This window comes from Sminthopsis crassicaudata, chromosome 4 (genome assembly GCF_048593235.1).
Source record: "Sminthopsis crassicaudata isolate SCR6 chromosome 4, ASM4859323v1, whole genome shotgun sequence".
NCBI classification, from domain to species: domain Eukaryota; kingdom Metazoa; phylum Chordata; class Mammalia; order Dasyuromorphia; family Dasyuridae; genus Sminthopsis; species Sminthopsis crassicaudata.
In genome coordinates, this window is record NC_133620.1 from 302,569,827 (window position 1) to 302,589,260 (window position 19,434).

Genomic DNA, 19,434 nt, shown 5'->3' on the forward strand with positions numbered 1-19,434 from the left:
TAAATCTACATTCAGAGGCCCAGTGGAGGCCCTTGTGACATTTTGGACATGGAGTTTTAGGTCTTCTCTCACCCTGTCTTCTCACTGTATCTCCATATCTACACTGAGCTCTTAGATGCCCAATTTTTCCACATTGAAAACATCGCCGAGTTTCTCTAGAAGTCCCTTGCCAGGAGGGACCCTGCCTTTCCACATTCATCATTGTCCGGGTGTAAAAAGCATTTGTTCCCACTGTAGCACAGTGTCTTATGATCTCCTCTAAAGGAGCATCTTTGTCTAATCCCCATATAATTCTTTTGCAAATCTCATTGGCATTTTCCTTAGCCAGATGTCTGGTCATTATTTCTGTAGCTGCATTTTCTCCAATAGTTCTTTTGACAGCAGTTTGCAAACGTCCCACAAAATCTGCAAAAGGTTCATTGGGACCTTGCTGTATTTTAGTGAAAGCCTCTTCACGATCTTTCTGTCCAGGAAGGACACCCCAAGCTTTTATTGCAGCCTTAGCAATTTGTTCATATATTGTCATGGTATAATTAATCTGTTGTGAATTCTCTCCATACTGACCTTCACCAGCTAAGTGCTCAAAAGTGAATTGTGTGTTAACTCCTATTTCCAAATTGCATCTGACTTGAATTTTACATAATTCATGAAATTCCGCAAGCCATAACAAATTTTGTCCAGGTTCTAGACATGTCCTTGCTATGGATTTCTAATCATTCGGGGTTAGGACTTCATAAGACAAACCATCTAGTAACATTTTGACATAAGCTGATGTAGCCCCATAAAGGGTACAACCTTTTTTCAAATCCTTAATTTTATTCAAATCTAAAGGTGCATATCTTCTCCTTTTTTTACCTACAGGGTCAATATTTTCAATCACAGGATATGCATGTATAAAATCACTTATATCCTGTCCTTCTCTCTTAGCTTTAACCAATGCTTTTTCTAATCTTGTCATAGGCTTAGGCTGCTTCACAGGCAATTCTGTTTGTGTTTCTGCCTCTTCCCCTCTTTCTTCCTCCATCTCTGAAGGTGGGGTTGATGTGGGCCTGTCAATAATCTGTTCTCTAGGCAGGGTTGAAGCTTCTTCAAGAGAATCATACCATAATTCCTCATTTAAATCCTCTTGCTCTAGGGAAAGATCTTGATCTTTCCTTTTTTCCTCACACTTCCTCCTCTGTTCATTTTTAGAACTTTTCCTTCTCCTACAACTTGCTTGATAGTTTAAGGCTAATTGAACTATGTTGTAGATATAAAATACTTCTGCAGAAATTGAACGAGGCCCATTTTTTGCATGAAATTCTTTCATTTCATATCCCACTAGCTTCCATTTATCTACATCTATCTTTTCTTCCTCTAAGAACCAAGGGGATGTGCGTCTTAATGCAGCCAAGAGTTTAGCAATCTGTACCCAGGTTACAAGTAAACTCTGCTCCTCAATTATCTTGATTATACTCTCTATAGTACCACTCCTGAATGGGGATGGAGCTGAGGTTGCTTCTGGGGCTGGGGTTGAGTCGGCTGAGGTCCAGGGATTGAATTTAGCTAACATCTGCCCCATTTCAGCTATAAGAGATTCCTGGTTTAGCCCTTAACAAGTTAAGTTCCTTATTTATCTATTAGCACGCTCACTTAATCTTTAACAAAGTTTCCTCGTTACTCACGGTTCTGGGTCAGAGAGACTGAGATCTGGATGGGAGGCTTTTCCACTGGAATCAGGACCCTGTCCGGGCACCAAATTGCGAAGGTCTGGTCTAGCTCCTCTTGTCAGGATAAGCAAAAGTCCTTGCCCCACGTGTGGACGCCAATTGTAGCGAGCTGTCGTCTCCAGAAGCTGCTGGATCGCTCTCTGGGAAGAGATCTGCTGTGTCTACTCAAATCTCTCAGACAGATTCTTCTTCCTGTAGTGAACCGTTGTCTCCAGGTAGTTGCTGTTAACTCTTGTCCAGAGAAGTGACTTCCCTTCCTGCAGAGAGCCAACTTCCCTTCCTGCAGAGAGCTGCGTCAAGCCAGATGTAGTGCAGAGTCTTCTTCTTGAATCTCCTCCAGCTCTTATCCTTCTCCAGGCCAATCTGCTCTCTGGGCCCAATGTTGTCTCTTTTATCCTCCCAGAGAATGGGCGTGGGATAATGCAAGGGCTTCTGGGAAGAACCACTTCAGCCAATGAGCTTGCTCCTTCTATCAAGTCATCCTGAGTTCTCACCTTGTAATTGTCCAGACAACCTGAATTCTCACCTTGTCACTATCCAGACAACCTGAGTTCTCACCTAGTAATCCTAACACTATTGTACTTTGATGACTCTGGAAGAGACAACTTTGTGCAACTTTGTCTCACTTTATCCAATTTATCTAAAATGAACAGCAACAAAAAGGCAGAAATAGTAAATGCTTCCTTTTCAGATTATCATGCAATAAAAAATATATGTAATAAAGGACTGGGAGAAAATAGACCAAAACTTAATTGGAAACTAAATAATCTAAGCTTAAAGAATGGATAGGTGAAACAACAAACAATAAAAAAAAAAAAATCAATAATTTCATCCAAAAGAATAACAATACTGTGACAACATACCAAAATTTATGGGATACAGTCAAAGTAGTTCCTAGGAAAAACTTTATATCTCTAGATGCTTACTTGAATAAAATAGAAAAAGAGAAGAATAATTGTAAGGGGCCTTTAAATGGGTGCCACAGCAAATCGGGAGACTGAGTGGTCTGGAAGTAATTTCTGTGGATATTAGGACTGCCCTTGGGTGGGATCCTGGCCATATTGAGATAGCTTCGTAATGGGTGACTCTCTCACTGATTGGCTGTGTGTGTGACCTCACAGGCCCTATGTAAGCCCACTGCAGGCAGCAATCGCTCTCTTTAACCTGGCGTTCTTCACCCTGGCTCCCTAGCCTGGGTGGCCAAGCCAAGATGGATAGCCAAAAGAGGTAAGGGTTTTGGTAGTGAACACGTGGGTCTTCTGACCAGGTGTTCACTAGGGAACCAACAAGTCAGGGCATCAGTTAGGGCATTATGTGAGTATGTATAATAAAGGCTTTTAAGATTACATGTGGCTGTTCTTGAGTGCGCTACTGGTTATTAAGGTATAGATTCAAGAGATTGTGGCCAGAGACCTTTGAAGGCCTCAGAGGAGGCGAGCCGGGTAGAGTTCACACTGCAAAGGACAGTGGTCAAAGGTACTCTGGTGGGTCTAGGACAGACTAGTAATTGTAACTGCCAGGAGAGCACGTTACAAATAATGAATTGGGCATGCAACTAAGAAAGTTAGAAAAGAACAAATTAAAAACTCTGAATTAAAAACCAAGTTTGAAATTCTGAAAATAAAAGATTAAGAAAACTGAAAGTAAGAAAACTATTGAAATAATAAACAAAACTAAGAGTTGGTTTTATGAAAAAAAAAAAAAAGATAAACCTTTAATTTGATTAGAAAAAGGAAAGAACAAAATCAAATTACCAGAAGGGTGAACTTTCTACCAATGAAGAGGAAATTAAAGCAATAATTAGAAGCTATTTTACCTGTGTGCCAATAAATTTGATGATCTAAGTGATAAATGTGATGGATAAATGTGAACTTATCCAACCATTCTGGAGAGTTCATTTGGAGCTATGCCCAAAGAGGTATCAACATGTGCATATATACCCTTTGATTCAGCAGTGTCTCTCTTAGGTCTATATTCCAGAGAGATCATAAAAAAAGGGAAAAGGATCCACATGTGCAAAAATGTTTGTAGTGGCCCTTTTTGAAATGACAAGGAACTGGAAACTGGAAGTATTCCCATCAGTTGGGGAATGGCTGAATAAGTTATGATATATGCATGTTATGGAATATTATTGTTCTATAAGAAATGATTAGCAGGATGATTTCAGAAAGGCCTGGACAGACTTACATGAACTGATGCTAAATGAAGTGAGTAGAACCAAGAGAACATTGTATACAATATAATGATCAACTTTGATGGACTTGGTTCTTTTCAGCAATGAGGTAATTAAGGTCAATTCCAAAAAAATTGTGATGCATCCAGAATCCATCTGCATTCAGAAACAGAATTATAAGGACTGAATATGGATCACAATATAGTATTTTCACCTTTTTATTATTGGCTTGCTTTTTGTTCTTATTTTTTTTCCCTTTTTGATCTAATTTTTCTTGTGCAGCATGATAAATGTGGAAATGTATTTAGAAGAATTGCATATGATTAACCTATATTGAATTATTTGCTGTCTAGGGAATGTGCTAGGGAGAAGGGAGGGATAAAAATTTGGAACAAAAGGTGTTGCAAGGGTGAATGTTGAAAACTATCTTTGTATGCATTTTGAAAACAAAAAGTTATTATTAAAAAAGAAGAAAATTAGCAGCAACAAAACCATGAGGAATAATGTTGACTCAGGATGGGAAACATAAATTGGGGAAAAGACAACAATGAACCCAGGTAGAAGTTTGTCTTGTTCTTTCTCTATGTTTTGAAGAGAAGAGGGACTAGGGTCCAGCTTCTTAAACTGTAGGCTGAGACTCCATATGGGAGCTCCTAGCTGAATGTGTGATTCACGAAACTATAATTTATTATCAGTAAATGTATGATTTGTGCAACCATTTCATATACCTATATACTCAGGGTTATGTAAAAATTCCTCTGATAAAAAAGGGGTCTTGAGTGGAAAAAAGTTTAATAAGTCCTTGACTAGAGGAAAAGATTCCTGACCATATTCACCTGTCTTCATAAAGAATGTAAAAATATTAAGTTGATTACTTACTGTACAATGCAAGAGGCTGAATTTAAAGTTGTCTTTTTTTTAAATGACATAATTTTACTACCATCCCCTCCCCACCACATTACAGAGAGAGGTCCAAAAGAAACTTCCAGGTTTTGTATCATACCAAAATGCTAATTGCTCCCAATAATGAGCCACCACATGACCAGAAACAGTCTCTAGAGTTCCTGCTTCATGGACTAGAACCAAGAAGGGTGTATAGGGGTATAGTATGTGTGTATACATATATGTACTAATATACATGTTTATATTTAGATATATTCTTATGAATTCTCACTATATACTTCACAACCATATAATTATCCTCATTGCAAAATTGAGTTGAGGTGAACTGAAGCTGATAAAGATTAAGTGATTTTCTCACTATCACACAGGAAAGCATATAAAACAGATTTTGAACATAGGTATTTTTGAATCTCATGTTCATACCTTGTTCAAAACTGAGAGGTGGGGGTAGGAAATCAAAATAAACTGGTTCTTTTGTGTTGGGTAGTGAAAACCAATAAGTTGACTGATTAAATCATTCATTTTCCAGCTTAAATTCACACCTAATTCAACAACAATAAAGAAAATACAAAAATAAAGTAAAAAAACAAACAAAATTAAAAACCAAATGAATGAATAAAACTATAAATAAAATAAATAAATAATGCAAAATACAAAAATTATTAGTCAATTTTATATTATAAAATAGAGAAGAAAAGCATTTTATGAGAACCAAAAACAACAGGAGCATTCACAGCAAATTAAAAAATAAGGAAAATTATTAGAAATAAAGCCAATTTTGTTATAAGAAGTGATGAGCAAGATGCTCTCAGGTTTTACATGAATTTACATGAATACTGAGCTGATGCTAAGTGAAATGCACTAGTTATGAAATAACACCAAAATCGCGGAATGATTGACTATGAATTATTTGGCTATTCTCAGCAATACATGATCCAAGGCAGCTCTGAAGGACTTATGATGAAGAATGCTGAAAGAACTGAGGGTTTCTGAATACCAAGGGAAGCACACTTTTAAAATTTATTCTTCTTGAGGGTTTTTTGGTTGATTTTTGTTTTCTTTTGCATAATTAATAGGGAGATGTTTTGCAATACTAAACATGTGTAATTTATATATTGCCTTCTTAGTGAGGATGTGGAAAAAAGGGAGAGAATTTGGAGCTCAAAATTTTAAAAATGAATGTTGGAAATTGTTTTTCATGTAATCAGAGAAAAATAAAATGCTAAATTTTAAAAAATAAAATGCCAAGTTATGTCATAGAAGAATTAAAAACATAAAAAAAGAATTTTTTAAATAAATGTAACAAGTTGAAAAAATACGAAATGAGTAGAATAAGAAATTGAGGATTTACATAGTTCAAGCTTTAAGACAGAAATGGGTTAAGTCATAAGTTAACTTCCACGTGTGTGCATGTAAAGGGAAGGAGGGCAGACACAGTCCAAAATATAGTTAAAAACGAATTCTTTTTGGTCATGTGACTAACAAGATGGAGAACTAGACATTTTAACAATCTTTACAACCTCACAAATCTCTTGAAAAAAGAAATCTGCACAAGAGTAATTTCAGTTGTCTCTGAGATCTAGGATACCAGTAATCCAAATGAAGTAACAATTCAATGAACTAACAGCAGAGAAGACTATTCACTAGCCCCTGATGAATTTGCTTAGCAACATTTTGTTTGCTGCCTGCGTTGCTCCAGGACTGCAATAGAGTGGTCAGCTAGAGAACTGAAAGAACAGAGGGATTTAAAGCAGAATATATGTGTGTGGCAAAAAATCTGAGGAAATGGGCAGGGAGGATGGAATAAGCATTTATATAATGTTTACTACATGTCAGATGCTCTACTAAGTACTTTAAAACTTTTTTCTCATCTATTCCTCACAACCACCATGGGAGGTAGATATTATCCTCACTTTAAAGTTGAGGAAACAGCAGCAAATAGAATTTTAAGTGACTTGCCCAGGGCCACACCATTAGCAAGTGTCTGAGGATGCATTTATACTCAGGTCTACCAAAACCATGCAAATAGTTAGGCCCATTTTTGTCTCCTGGGAATCACTTGGAACAGAAATTGAAGCTTGTAAACCATGAATATCCCTGCTTGGGAAAAAGTTCCCAGGCCTTAAGGAAATGATCATCAAAGGGTAAAGAGTTATTAAGTGTGTAATAGGAGAAAGTAAAAAGAAAAGATTGAAAATGCAAAAAATCTCAGGAAAAAGAAAACTCAAAGATCTTGAGTATATTAAACCAAGAGAAAATATTATTTAAAGAAGAGAGCATGGTCTCTAGATCACATAAAATAATGCAGACTTTTGTTAAATAAATATTGTAAAACAAAGAAAACTTAATCAATGACAGATGGATAAGGCTGAGGATCCTGTGGATTTCCAAGAATGAAGTGAACCAAAGTAAGATGCTTTGAATGGCTTAAAAGAAAAATAAGAATTGTGAAACAGGATTTATACCATATCCAGAAGAAATAATTGACAGAAGAGAAAAACTTTAATTCAACAAAGAAACAAAAGAGAGATTAAATGATGAGAATTTTCTCTCTCCCTGGTAATGATTGAATATAGAGTCCATTTATCCTGTCAAATACCAGAAGAGAAAATGTTGAGCCAGAGGATAGGTCAAGTAAATATCTGGATCAATAAATATCTAATAATTGGTTTCCCAGAATCTTGTCTGAATTTGTACTTCATCCCAGGATAACAGAGGAATACTAAATAAGCCAAATGATACCCTCCACACAGAATGTATGCTTAACTCCTGACTGAGCTTCAATATCAAGGTCCTAGAAGACATTTTTGTTGAGAAAATCATTGTCTGAAATACTGGTTCTACTGGTAAAAGGCTTGTAAGCATTGATGATTAAATTAAAGAAACTAGTTTGACTAGTCACTTTCTCACTGGGTTTCAAAATAGAGAAAAATTTAGCTAGATGACTAATCAGACATTCTATTTTTATCAACTGATTTATTGAGAGTTTAGTAGGGCCTCCTATTAGCAATTAATTTAGCCTAAAATTTACCACATAATCTTTTTTTGATATAATTATTGATATGATTCCTTTATTGTAGGTTTCTGGTTACAAAGAAAGGATCATTGTCATAGACAAATTGTGTAGCTTTACTTAAATGTCTACAGTGTATTAAAATAATTACTTGGTTCAGTCAGCATGTTTATCTATCTAAAAACCCCACTTGCTTTTTTTCTATTTAAAATTGATCCAATTATATATGTTAGACTATATATAAGTACACATGACTGATCAACTGAGTTCTTTTAAATTAGGTCAAGTTATTTGCTTTTGGAACTCTGGGTAAACTTATTCTGAGGACATGATTTCTGTTGCCCAAGAAAAATTAGAAAAGAGTTTAGGTTAGATTTATGAAAATAAAGCTTTCCTGTCAATAATAAATATTTCATCAGCAGAATCCTATTATATAATTTCAAGAGTGTGGCCATTTTTCAAATTCAGAGTTGATAGCTTTAGTGACTATTCCTCTCATAGGACCCAGAGAATTTGACTTTGCTTGATTTTTAACTTCTTGATTTCTCTAGTGTAGAGACTGAGACAAGATTTAATTATTGTACACACACACACACACACACACACACACACACACACACACACACACACATTCATGAATTAGCAGAAATAACTTTGTTTTTCTTATTTAGCAATTTCTCCTAGCCAAAAAATATTTCCTTAGAAATTTGCGACTAAATTTTGCCTGTCGAAACATGTTACCTCTTGAAAGGACCTTGGGGACTCATTAAAAGTGTTATGGATCTATTGATTAAAAAGTTATTACTAAGTGGTAATTACATGTATTTTCTTCTGCCATCCCTGTTCTCAGGAGAGGGACTAACTATAAAGTCTTTGGGGTCTCCTAAGAAGCTTTGCCTAACAGTATGAAAAATAAAGAATCCAAGAGGCCATGTGGTGAAAAAAGTATGGTTATTGTGTAATGAAAGAAAAAACTAAAGAAAGTTTTAGGCTTTTATAGATATATGAGAGGAATGGGAGTAGACGAGAATGAGAGTAAAAGTAATAAATCTTTATCATCTACCTCAGTTATATAAGCATGAAAAGCACTTTATGAAGTAGAAAGCGTTAAAGAAATTTATTGTAGAAATGATTACAAATTAGGAAATATAAAATAGGAAATAATTTAGGATATAGGAATAATTTATATTAGGAAATATAAATTAGGAATTATTATTATAAATTATTTATAGAAATTTTATTATTTGGTCAAGCAACTATCTGGGCTAAATGTTCTCACTGATATCAATGAAGCAGGTTAACTGGTTTGTTTAAGAAAAAATAGATGATTTGAACATGTAACATCAATTTTGATAATCTATAGGATAAAATAATTCAGTTATCAAAACTTAACCTGTTTTTCATTTTGGATCATATTAAAGAGATAATCATAATATTGCTTTAATTATACTCCACTATTATCCAAATCATTCTCCAGAAAATGTCAAAATGATGGGGCAAAACCAATTCTAGCTATGTTCTCTATTTAGAAATTTTCCCAAGTGCCATATTCCCTCAAGAATAAAATAAAAAAGCCCTGTCTTATCTTTGAAATTCTCTCTCCACAGTCTGATTCTTATCTATTTTTCTATTTTTTTGTCATATAATTCCCCTTTACATACTGTCTCTATGTTTTGATCCCCATATTTAGAATGCTTGGTTTTTTAACCCATATTTCCCAGAATTCCTGTTTCTCTCAAAGCATCAGTCAGGTATTATGTTTCTCTAAGAAGCCTTTCCTAATTCTTCCTAATTCTCTAGTTGTGCTTCTATCTTCTAAAGTTATTTTGCATTACTAAACTTATTTTATGTATTTATTTACATATGTACATATATTTTCTCTCAGTAGAATGTAGTAGATGACACCAGCTCTGCTAAGAAAATTTCAGTTTGATATGTAGCACTTTCTCCCCCATATTTGACCTCCCTAGGTACTCAGTATCAGGATTGCTATGCCAAAGGATATGAATGGTTTAGTAATTTTTCTTGTTTAATATTAAACTGCTTTTCAAATTAACTTACAGTTCTATTAGTAACCTATTTGATTTCCTATAGATCTTTCAGCATTGACCATTTCCATCTTTGCAAGTTTTCTTAGTAACAGGTTGTTGTAAATATACATTTCTCATTAAGATTTTGGAGCATTTTTATGTCAGTTTGCATTTCTCATTTTTGAAAACTGTTTATATCCTTTGCTTATATATCTATCTAGGAATACCTTCACATTATATTCTTGTGCCACTTCTCTATTCAGAGTTAGTCATTTCTCTTGTTATACAATCTGTGTATCAGAATGATGAGTGATAAGAGAATCACCATTTCTAAAGACATATGCTTTAACATTACTATTGGTATTATATATCCTTGCTGAAATCCTTAGCTAGTGATCACTAAAAATACAAATGAGGAAACTGAATTATTATCATTTTTTATATTCAATTGATTGATTGAATAAAGCTATCATTTAATCCATTTACTGTGTTATGTACTGGAGATCAAAGATGAGTATGTAACATACATTTTGTCAAGAAAGACAATATTTTCCTAATTAAGAAAATGTAAAATATATAGAAAATAAATACAATAAATATGCATGATTGGTTTTTGTTATTATTTGTTTTAGCTTTAGAAAGGAAGTGAGCATACTAGCAGTTAAGGGAATCAAAAAACTTGTGTGGAAAATGATATTCTTATTAAAAAACAACAACTACAACAAAAAAAACACTCAACCAGAACATAGTTGGATGTTGCAAATAAATGTAAGCTTCTCCTTAAGGAGACAAAAGAGTTTGATTTAATGTGTAATCTAAATTAATAAGACATATTATTTTGTAAGCTAGTTGGTCATTTTGTATTGCAGTGATCATAATAACCTGCAAAAATATCATCATGAAAATAATTGCAGCTTTTTGCCATCTGTTGCAAAAGATGACAAAATAGAGTTCTGTGAAAAATACAATTATTCTAAATTAAGTTAACATATATATTGATTGTATCTTTGGCGGGAAGATGGTAATATGCTATATTATATATAAAAGAGTCCAGATTTACCATAGACAACCTCATGGGGTTAAGAATAAGAAGAAACAATAATAGATTCTTCTATCCATTCCTGGAATCTATAGCAGGACCCATGGAATCCTGCAAGAGATACTGAGACTGAAAAATGGGATGGAGAGGAGAAGCAGGTTTAATACAGAGTCCACTTGGTACTATTCTACAAGAGGGAAAAAGACCAGTCTCACTGAAGTTCTTGGTTGCAGAAAACCAAAAGGAAGGGACAGTCCCCAAGGAACTTTAGATGGGCACTAATACTCACTTTCTAATGGTGTCTTCCTGAGTTTTAGCAATCTGTGTTCAGAGGCTGGAGAAATTACCTAAATAAATATCAATTTGAGATTCTATTATGGCAGGAGTCTGGAAGTTATGGTAGCTCCCAATTTCAACAGCAAGCAAAAATGACCCTAAGGAAAGCCTAAGAGGGAGATGTCAGAACATCCCTAAAGAACATTGAAGTAAAAGTCCAGTAGAGTTTGCCATCAGAATAAGAATCAGGTAGGCTATGTTTATGACATTCAACTTTGGAGCCTGGTCTAAATATAAATATAATATACTGAGATTGCTGAGATATGCAAATTACGGAAAAATACAATTAGTGAAGAAATAACCTTAACTTAGGATGTTGTCTGGAAGTAAATCCCAAATAAAATGGTGACCCCACCCAAGTGCAGATAAAGTCACAAAAGAAAAAACATGTCTTGGACACAAGGATTATGGTAATAAGTGTACAAATGAAAGAAACAAGAAATATAAAATAGAGTACCAGGAATAACAGTTAAGGAGAATTAGTATCTTAAAAGAGATAGGAGAAAACAACCCCAAGAACAAAATGTCTTAAAAATTTAGAATGGCAGTGCTCTTGGATAGGCCGAGCGAATATAATAAAGATGACAATACTCCCCAAACTAATCTATTTATTTAGTGCTATACCAATCAGACTCCCAAGAAACTATTTTAATGACCTAGAAAAAATAACAACAAAATTCATATGGAAGAATAAAAGGTCAAGAATTGCAAGGGAACTAATGAAAAAAAACTCAGAGGAAGGTGGTCTAAGTGTACCTGATCTAAAGCTATATTATATAGCAGCAGTCACCAAAACCATTTGGTATTGGCTACGAAATAGACCGGTAGATCAGTGGAACAGATTAGATACAAAGGACAAAAAAGGGTACATCTATAGCAATCTAATCTTTGACAAACCCAGAGATTCCAACATTAGGGATAAAAATTCATTATTCGGAAAAAACTGTTGGGAAAACTGGAAATTAGTATGGCAGAAATTAGATATGGATCCACACTTAACACCATATACCAAGATAAGATCAAAATGGGTCCATAATTTAGGCATAAAGAGGGAGATAATAAATAGATTAGAGGAACAGAGGATAATCTACCTCTCAGACTTGTGGAGGAGGAAGGAATTTATGACCAGAGGAGAACTAGAGATCATTATTGATCACAAAATAGAAGATTTTGATTACATCAAACTAAAAAGTTTCTGTACAAATAATACTAATGCAAACAAGATTAGAAGGGAAGTAACAAATTGGGAAAATATTTTTAAAAACAAAGGTTCTGACAAAGGTCTCATTTCCAAAATATATAGAGAACTGACCATAATTTATAAGAAACCAAACCATTCTCCAATTGATAAATGGTCAAAGGATATGAACAGACAATTCTCAGAGGGAGAAATTGAAACTATATCCACTCACATGAAAGAGTGTTCCAAATCACTACTGATCAGAGAAATGCAAATTAAGACCACTCTGAGATACCACTACACACCTGTCAGATTGGCTAAGATGACAGGAACAAATAATGACAAATGTTGGAGGGGATGTGGGGAAATTGGGACACTAATACATTGCTGGTGGAGTTGTGAAAGAATCCAGCCATTCTGGAGAGCAATCTGGAATTATGCCCAAAAAGTTATCAAACTGTGCATACCCTTTGACCCAGCAGCGCTACTACTGGGATTATATCCCAAAGAAATACTAAAGAGCAGAAAGAGACATATATGTGCCAAAATGTTTGTGGCAGCTCTTTTTGTTGTAGCTAGAAACTGGAGGATGAATGGATGTCCATCAGTTGGAGAATGGTTGGGTAAATTGTGGTATATGAAGGTTATGGAATATTATTGCTCTGTAAGAAATGACCAGCAGGAGGAATACAGAGAGGCCTGGAGAGACTTAAATCAACTGATGCTGAGTGAAATGAGCAGAACCAGAAGATCACTGTACACTTCAACAACAATACTGTATGAGGATGTATTCTGATGGAAGTGGAAATCTTCAACATAAAGAAGATCCAACTCACTTCCAGTTGATCAATGATGGACAGAGGTAGCTACACCCAGAGAAGAAACACTGGGAGAGGAATGAAAATTGTTAGCACTAATATCTGTCTGCCCAGGTTGCATGTACCTTCGGATTCTAATGTTTGTTGTGCAACAAGAAAATGATATTCACACACATGTATTGTATCTAGACTATATTGTAACACATGTAAAATGTATGGTATTGCCTGTCGTCGGGGGGAGGGAATGGAGGGAGGGGGGGTAATTTGGAAAAATGAATACAAGGGATAATATTATAAAATATATATATATATATATATATAATAAAAAAAAAAAAAAGAGAAAAAAAAAATTTAGAATGGGCCAAATAGAAAACAATAATTCAACAAAACAAAAAGAAATTAAAAAAAAAAAAAAAAAAACTTAAGAAATATATTTTAAAAATTGATTTGGAAAAGCTAATTTAAGAATTAACATGCTATCTAAAATTTGACCCAAAAAGGTCCGGATACCATATTTCAAAATATTTACAAATGAAAACTGGCCAGAACCAGTTAACCAGTTTCTTAGAACCAGAAAAAAAAAAGTTTTTTAAAAATGAGAAAGAATCCACTTACTATCTTCTGAAAGAAGCACTAAAATGATAACCTTCAAGAATATCATAGCCAAAATCCAGAACTTTCAGGTCAAAGAAATAATACTATAAGCAGACAAAAATAAAGAATTTAAATACCAAGAAGCCACAATAAGGATCACTTAAGATTTGGAAAGAATTAATATAAAGATTACATGAACCTGAAAAGTGATATTCTAAAAAGATAAAAGTTTGCAATTCATTATAATTTATCTGACAAAACTAAATATAATCCTGCAAGGGGGAAAAAAATGTACTCTGAATGGAATTAAAAATTCCCCAGGATTTTTAATAAAAAGGTCAGAACTTGCAGATATTTTGAAAAACACAGAAAAGTACATATATATATATATATATATATATATATATATATATATATATATATATATATATATATATATATATATATATATATATGTCAAGTTCCTGTTGTCTCTTCAATTATAATCCTTCTCTGGGAGGAGATCTCTTTTCTGTAAAATCTTTTCCTCTATGAGCAGGTTTCTTGGGAAGCTTCTGGAGCCTCCAGTCAGACTCTCTCCTTCCAGATTGCGGTCCCAACTCTGCCAGACTAGACTAACTCCAGGCTCAATGCTGCCTCTTTTATCCTCCCAGAGAATGGGCCTGGAAAACTCTCGGGGCTTGTGGGAAAATACTTCAACCAATGAACTTGCTCCTCTTAAAGGTGCAAACTCCTTTTAAAATGTAAACTCCTCCTCAGAAGTCCAAAGGTGTAAACTCCCCCTAAAGGCCGGAACTAAAGGTGTGAATTCTGAGTAGAGAATTGCCCAGACAACCTGAGTTCTCACCTTGTAATCCTAACATGTCCTCCTTTCTTTTGATTTAGAACTTAGGGTGGTCATGGCCTTGAAACATAAATCCATCAATATGGGAAGTATTACACATAATTATATAAATTACATAAGCACATAGTAATATAACACATGCTAGAAGTATGTAACAAATAACATGATCAAATAATCATAAATTGAGAATTTATCCATGTCCATAAGTCCATTGTCCATGAGTTCATTTGCCAAAAATCCAATGATTCCTGCAAGTTTTGAAGTCCTCCAATAGTCTCATCTTGTGTTAGGAAATCCAATGATTCCTGCTGGTTTTAAAGTTCTTTAACAGTCTTCTTATTAGCCATGCTCTTTCAGTGTCAGATGTTTCTTAGATCTTTGTTAGGTTCTTACTAAGTGCTAAGTCGGTACTTAACAATTCTCTAATTCCAGCCTTTACTGGGAGTTTTACTTGTGAACTCCTGGGGGTGGAGCGTGCATGCTTAGTAGGAGCAAGTTCATTGGTTCATTTCCCAGAAGCCCTTGCATTATCCCACGCCCATTCTCTGGGAAGATAAAAAGAGAGTGGCACTTGAGAGATAGGGGGTCTCTGCTGTAGGCCAGAGTTGAGGCAGCTCTCTGGAGGAAGAAGTCTCTCCTCTAGACCAGAGAGTGATCTGCAGTTTCTGGAGACAACAGCACAGTACAGATCTTCTCCTTTGTTCTGATGTTTTTCTCTTTTTCTGTCTCTCTCCAGGTGCTTTCTGCCACCCATCTGTTTCCTTCTTCATCTGTTTCCTTCTGTCTGTTAAAATACTAGCAAACCCTCTCTCCCAGGCAGTTAACCTATCTAATTTCCTTCTATTTACCACTTTCTAAATCTCTTCTCATCATCTGGCAATTACATTGAGTTGTTTGCACTGGACACAGCCCTGTTGGTTTAAAAGGCCTGTATTCTCCCCAAGTACAATCAATTTTTGCAATCTGATTGCCTTTTGGCTGACTGATCAGGTAATCCCTTTCTTCCATGTGATTGCTTTTCGGCTGATAGATCACATCAGAGTCCAAAGGCTCTTTGGGTGTAACCTCAGCTGCCACCATGCCCCAAATCTTTTTTGCATGGTGCCCTGGATCTGGGCTCCTCATCCCATTTCCCTGAATTAGTCTACACTCTGATGCCCAATGGAGTCCTCTGTTGCATTTTGGACATGGGGTTTTAGGTCTTCTTTCACCCTGTCTTCTCACTCTACCTCCATATTTACACTGAACTCTTAGATGTCCAATTTTTCCACATTGAAAACATCGCTGAGTTTCTCTAGAAGTCCCTTGCCAGGAGGGACCCTGTCTTTCCATGTTCATCATAGTCTGGGTGTAAAAACCATTTGTTCTCACTGTGGCACATCATCTTATGATCTCCTCTAAAGGAGCATCTTTGTCTAATCCCCATATAATTCTTTTGCAAATCTCATTGGCATTTTCCTTAGCCAGATGTTTGGTCATTATTTCTGTAGCTGCATTTTCTCCAATAGTTCTTTTGACAGCAGTTTGCAAACGTCCCACAAAATCCACAAAAGGTTCATTGGGACCTTTCTCTATTTTAGTGAAAGCCTCTCCCCGATCTTTTTGTCCAGGGAGGACACCCCAAGCTTTTATTGCAGCCTTAGCAATTTGCTCATATATTATCATGGTATAATTAATCTGTTGTGAATTCTTTCCATACCAACCTTCACCAGCTAAGTGCTCAAAAGTGAATTTTGTGTTAACTCCTATTTCCAAATTGCATCTGACTTGAATTTTACATAATTCATGAAATTCCGCAAGCCATAACAAATTTTGTCCAGGTTCTAGACATGTCCTTGCTATGGATTTCTAATCATTCGGGGTTAGGACTTCATAAGACAAACCATCTAGTAACATTTTAACATAAGCTGATGTAGCCCCAAAAAGGGTACAACCTTTTTTCAAATCTTTAATTTTATTCAAATCTAAAGATGTATATCTTCTCCTTTTTTTACCTACAGAGTCAATATCTTCAATCACAGGATATGCATGTATAAAATCACTTATATTCTGTCCTTCTCTCTTAGCTTTAACCAATTCTTTTTCTAATCTTGTCATAGGCTTAGGCTGCTTCACAGGCAATTCTGTTTGTGTTTCTGCCTCTTCCCCTCCTCCTTCTTCCTCCACCTCTAAAGATGGAGTTGATGTGGGCCTGTCAATAATCTGCTCTTCAGGAGGGGTTGAAGCTTCTTCAAGAGAATCAGAGTCATCACACCCTAATTCTTCATTTAAATCCCTTTGCTCTTGGGCAAGATCTTGATCTTTCCTTTTTTCCTCACACTTCCTCCTCTGTTCATTTTTAAAACTTTTCCTTCTTCTACAACTTGCTCGATAGTTTAAGGCTAATTGAACTATGTTGTAGATATAAAATACCTCTGCAGAAATTGAATGAGGCCTATTTTTTGCATGAAATTCTTTCATTTCAAATCCCACTAGCTTCCAGTTATCTACATCTATCTTTTCTTCCTCTAAGAACCAAGGGCACGTGCATCTTAATGCAGCTAAGAGTTTAGCAATCTGTACCCAGGTTACAAGTAAACTCTGCTCCTCAATTATCTTAATTATACTCTCTATAGTACCACTCCTTATTGAGGGTGGAGCTGAGGCTGCCGGTGGGGCTGGGGCTGAGTCGGCTGAGGTCGAGGGATTGTCTTTAGCTAACATCTGCCCCATTTCAGCTATAAGAGATTGCTGGTTTAGCCCTTAACAAGTTAACTTCCTTATTTGTCTATTAGAACGCTTACTTAATCTTTAACAAAGTTTCCTTGTTACTCACGGTTATTTCTGCATCAGAAAGTCTTTTCCACTGGAATCTGAATCAAAGGTTTTTCCACTGGAATCAGGATCCTGTCTGTCCCTGGTCGAGCGCCAAATTGCGATGGTCCGGTCTAGCTCTTCTGAAGGGCTCAGAATAAGTCCTTAAATGCAAATCTGGGCTAGCTCCTCTGAAGTGCTCAGAATAAGTCCTTGTCAGGATAAGCAAAAGTCCTTGCCCCACATTGCAGATGCCAATATGTAATGTGCTGTCGTCTCCAGAAACTGCCAATCGCCCTTTGGTCTAGAGGAGAGACTTCTTCTTCCTCTGGAGAGCCACCTTTTAAGTCTGGCCCAGACAAGACTCTCTATCTCTCGAGTGCCGCCCTCTTTTTTCCTCCCAGAGAATGGGTGTGGGATAATGCAAGGGCTTCTGGGAAAAATTACTTCAACGAATGAACTTGCTCCTCCTAAGCATGCAAGCCCCTCCCCAGGAGTTCACAAGTAAAACTCCCAGTAAAGGCTAGAACTAGAGAATTGTTAAGTACCGACTTAGCACTTAGTAAAAACCTAATATCTCATTATCTCATTAGCACTTAGTAAGAACCTAACAACCTGCCATCTTGGGGGGTGGGGGAAGGAGGGGAAAAATTAGAACAAAAGGTTTGGCAATTGTCAATGTTGTGAAATTACCTATGCATATATACGGTAAATAAAAATTATTTAAAAAAAAAAAGGAAATGAAAGAGTTAGAATTTGAATTCAGTTCTTCAAACTTCAAGGACAGTGTTTCAAATTTCGAAGACTTTATGTCAGGTTGCTTCAGTGGGGGTTCACATCTTATACAAAGGAAGAGTAAATTTATTTGTGAATTAGGAAATTATGGAAATACAAATTTAGGGCATATATCATCTCCTTTGTGATAAGATCAGGAAAAATTCATATAATAAAAGATTTTATTTAATGGAAAGATGAATGGAAAGTAATGCAGGTTAGAGTAATAATAATAAAAAGATATTCCAGAGGTATTAGTGATGTCAGCTGTAGCTCCTTCCACCAGGTACTACAGTTACCAGTCATGCCTAATTCTCAGGCCTTCAAAAAAATTTATGGCCACTGTCTTGCACAGTGATTCTTACCAATTTTACCTCAATCTGAGATCTTCAGAGATCTCTGGCCACTGCCTCACTGAGCAGTGGTTCTATGTTCTACAGAGCACCAGAGGACAGCTACATGCAAGCTTAAGATCTTTATTCCATGTGTTCACACCCTACTCTAGTGCTACTTACTCCTCTCCACTCCTTATATAGGGTCTATGAGGACACATGCACAGCCAATTAGAGAAGAAGACACCTCCCATTGATGACGTTAATGATGTGATCTCAATGCAACCAGAGCTTCTGCTCACAACGTGGTCCCTGCTAGTCACAGAAAACCACATCTGGGGATCTCAGGCTCCAAGGTCTTTGTACTTCCTGATTGCACTGTGTGCAGCTCCTCCCCTGACCCTTACAATTCCCTTCTTTTGTAAAGCGGGGACCATTCATCACATCAAGCTAACTTTAACATCAACAATAGTTCGCAACAGAGTGTATATAACAGAACAAAGGCAAACAAAAGTATGACAGTGAGAACTAGGCCCAACAGGGGCCAAAACCAAACAAGGATAACGTGGTGCTTAACCCACTCAAGAAAGTTATATTTAAGGAAGTAGGATGCTATAAGTCTGTGGTTTCAATTGTGGTTAGATACCTTTAGGTGTCGAACAAAGAAAGGCATAGAAGAGGAGTATATACAAGAAAAGTCACGTCCTATAGCTCTGCATCACTAACTTTGGCAGGTGGGTGTGTTTGTTTTTCACCTACTAATTTAGAGGGATTGTCTATAAATGGAAAACAGGGTGAAGCCTCTCCCTAGGCCATCATATGAGTCAGGTAGCCATGGAAAAAGTACACAAGCCAATTGTCCATTCTGTCAGTCTCTAGGTGTTGCACATCACCCA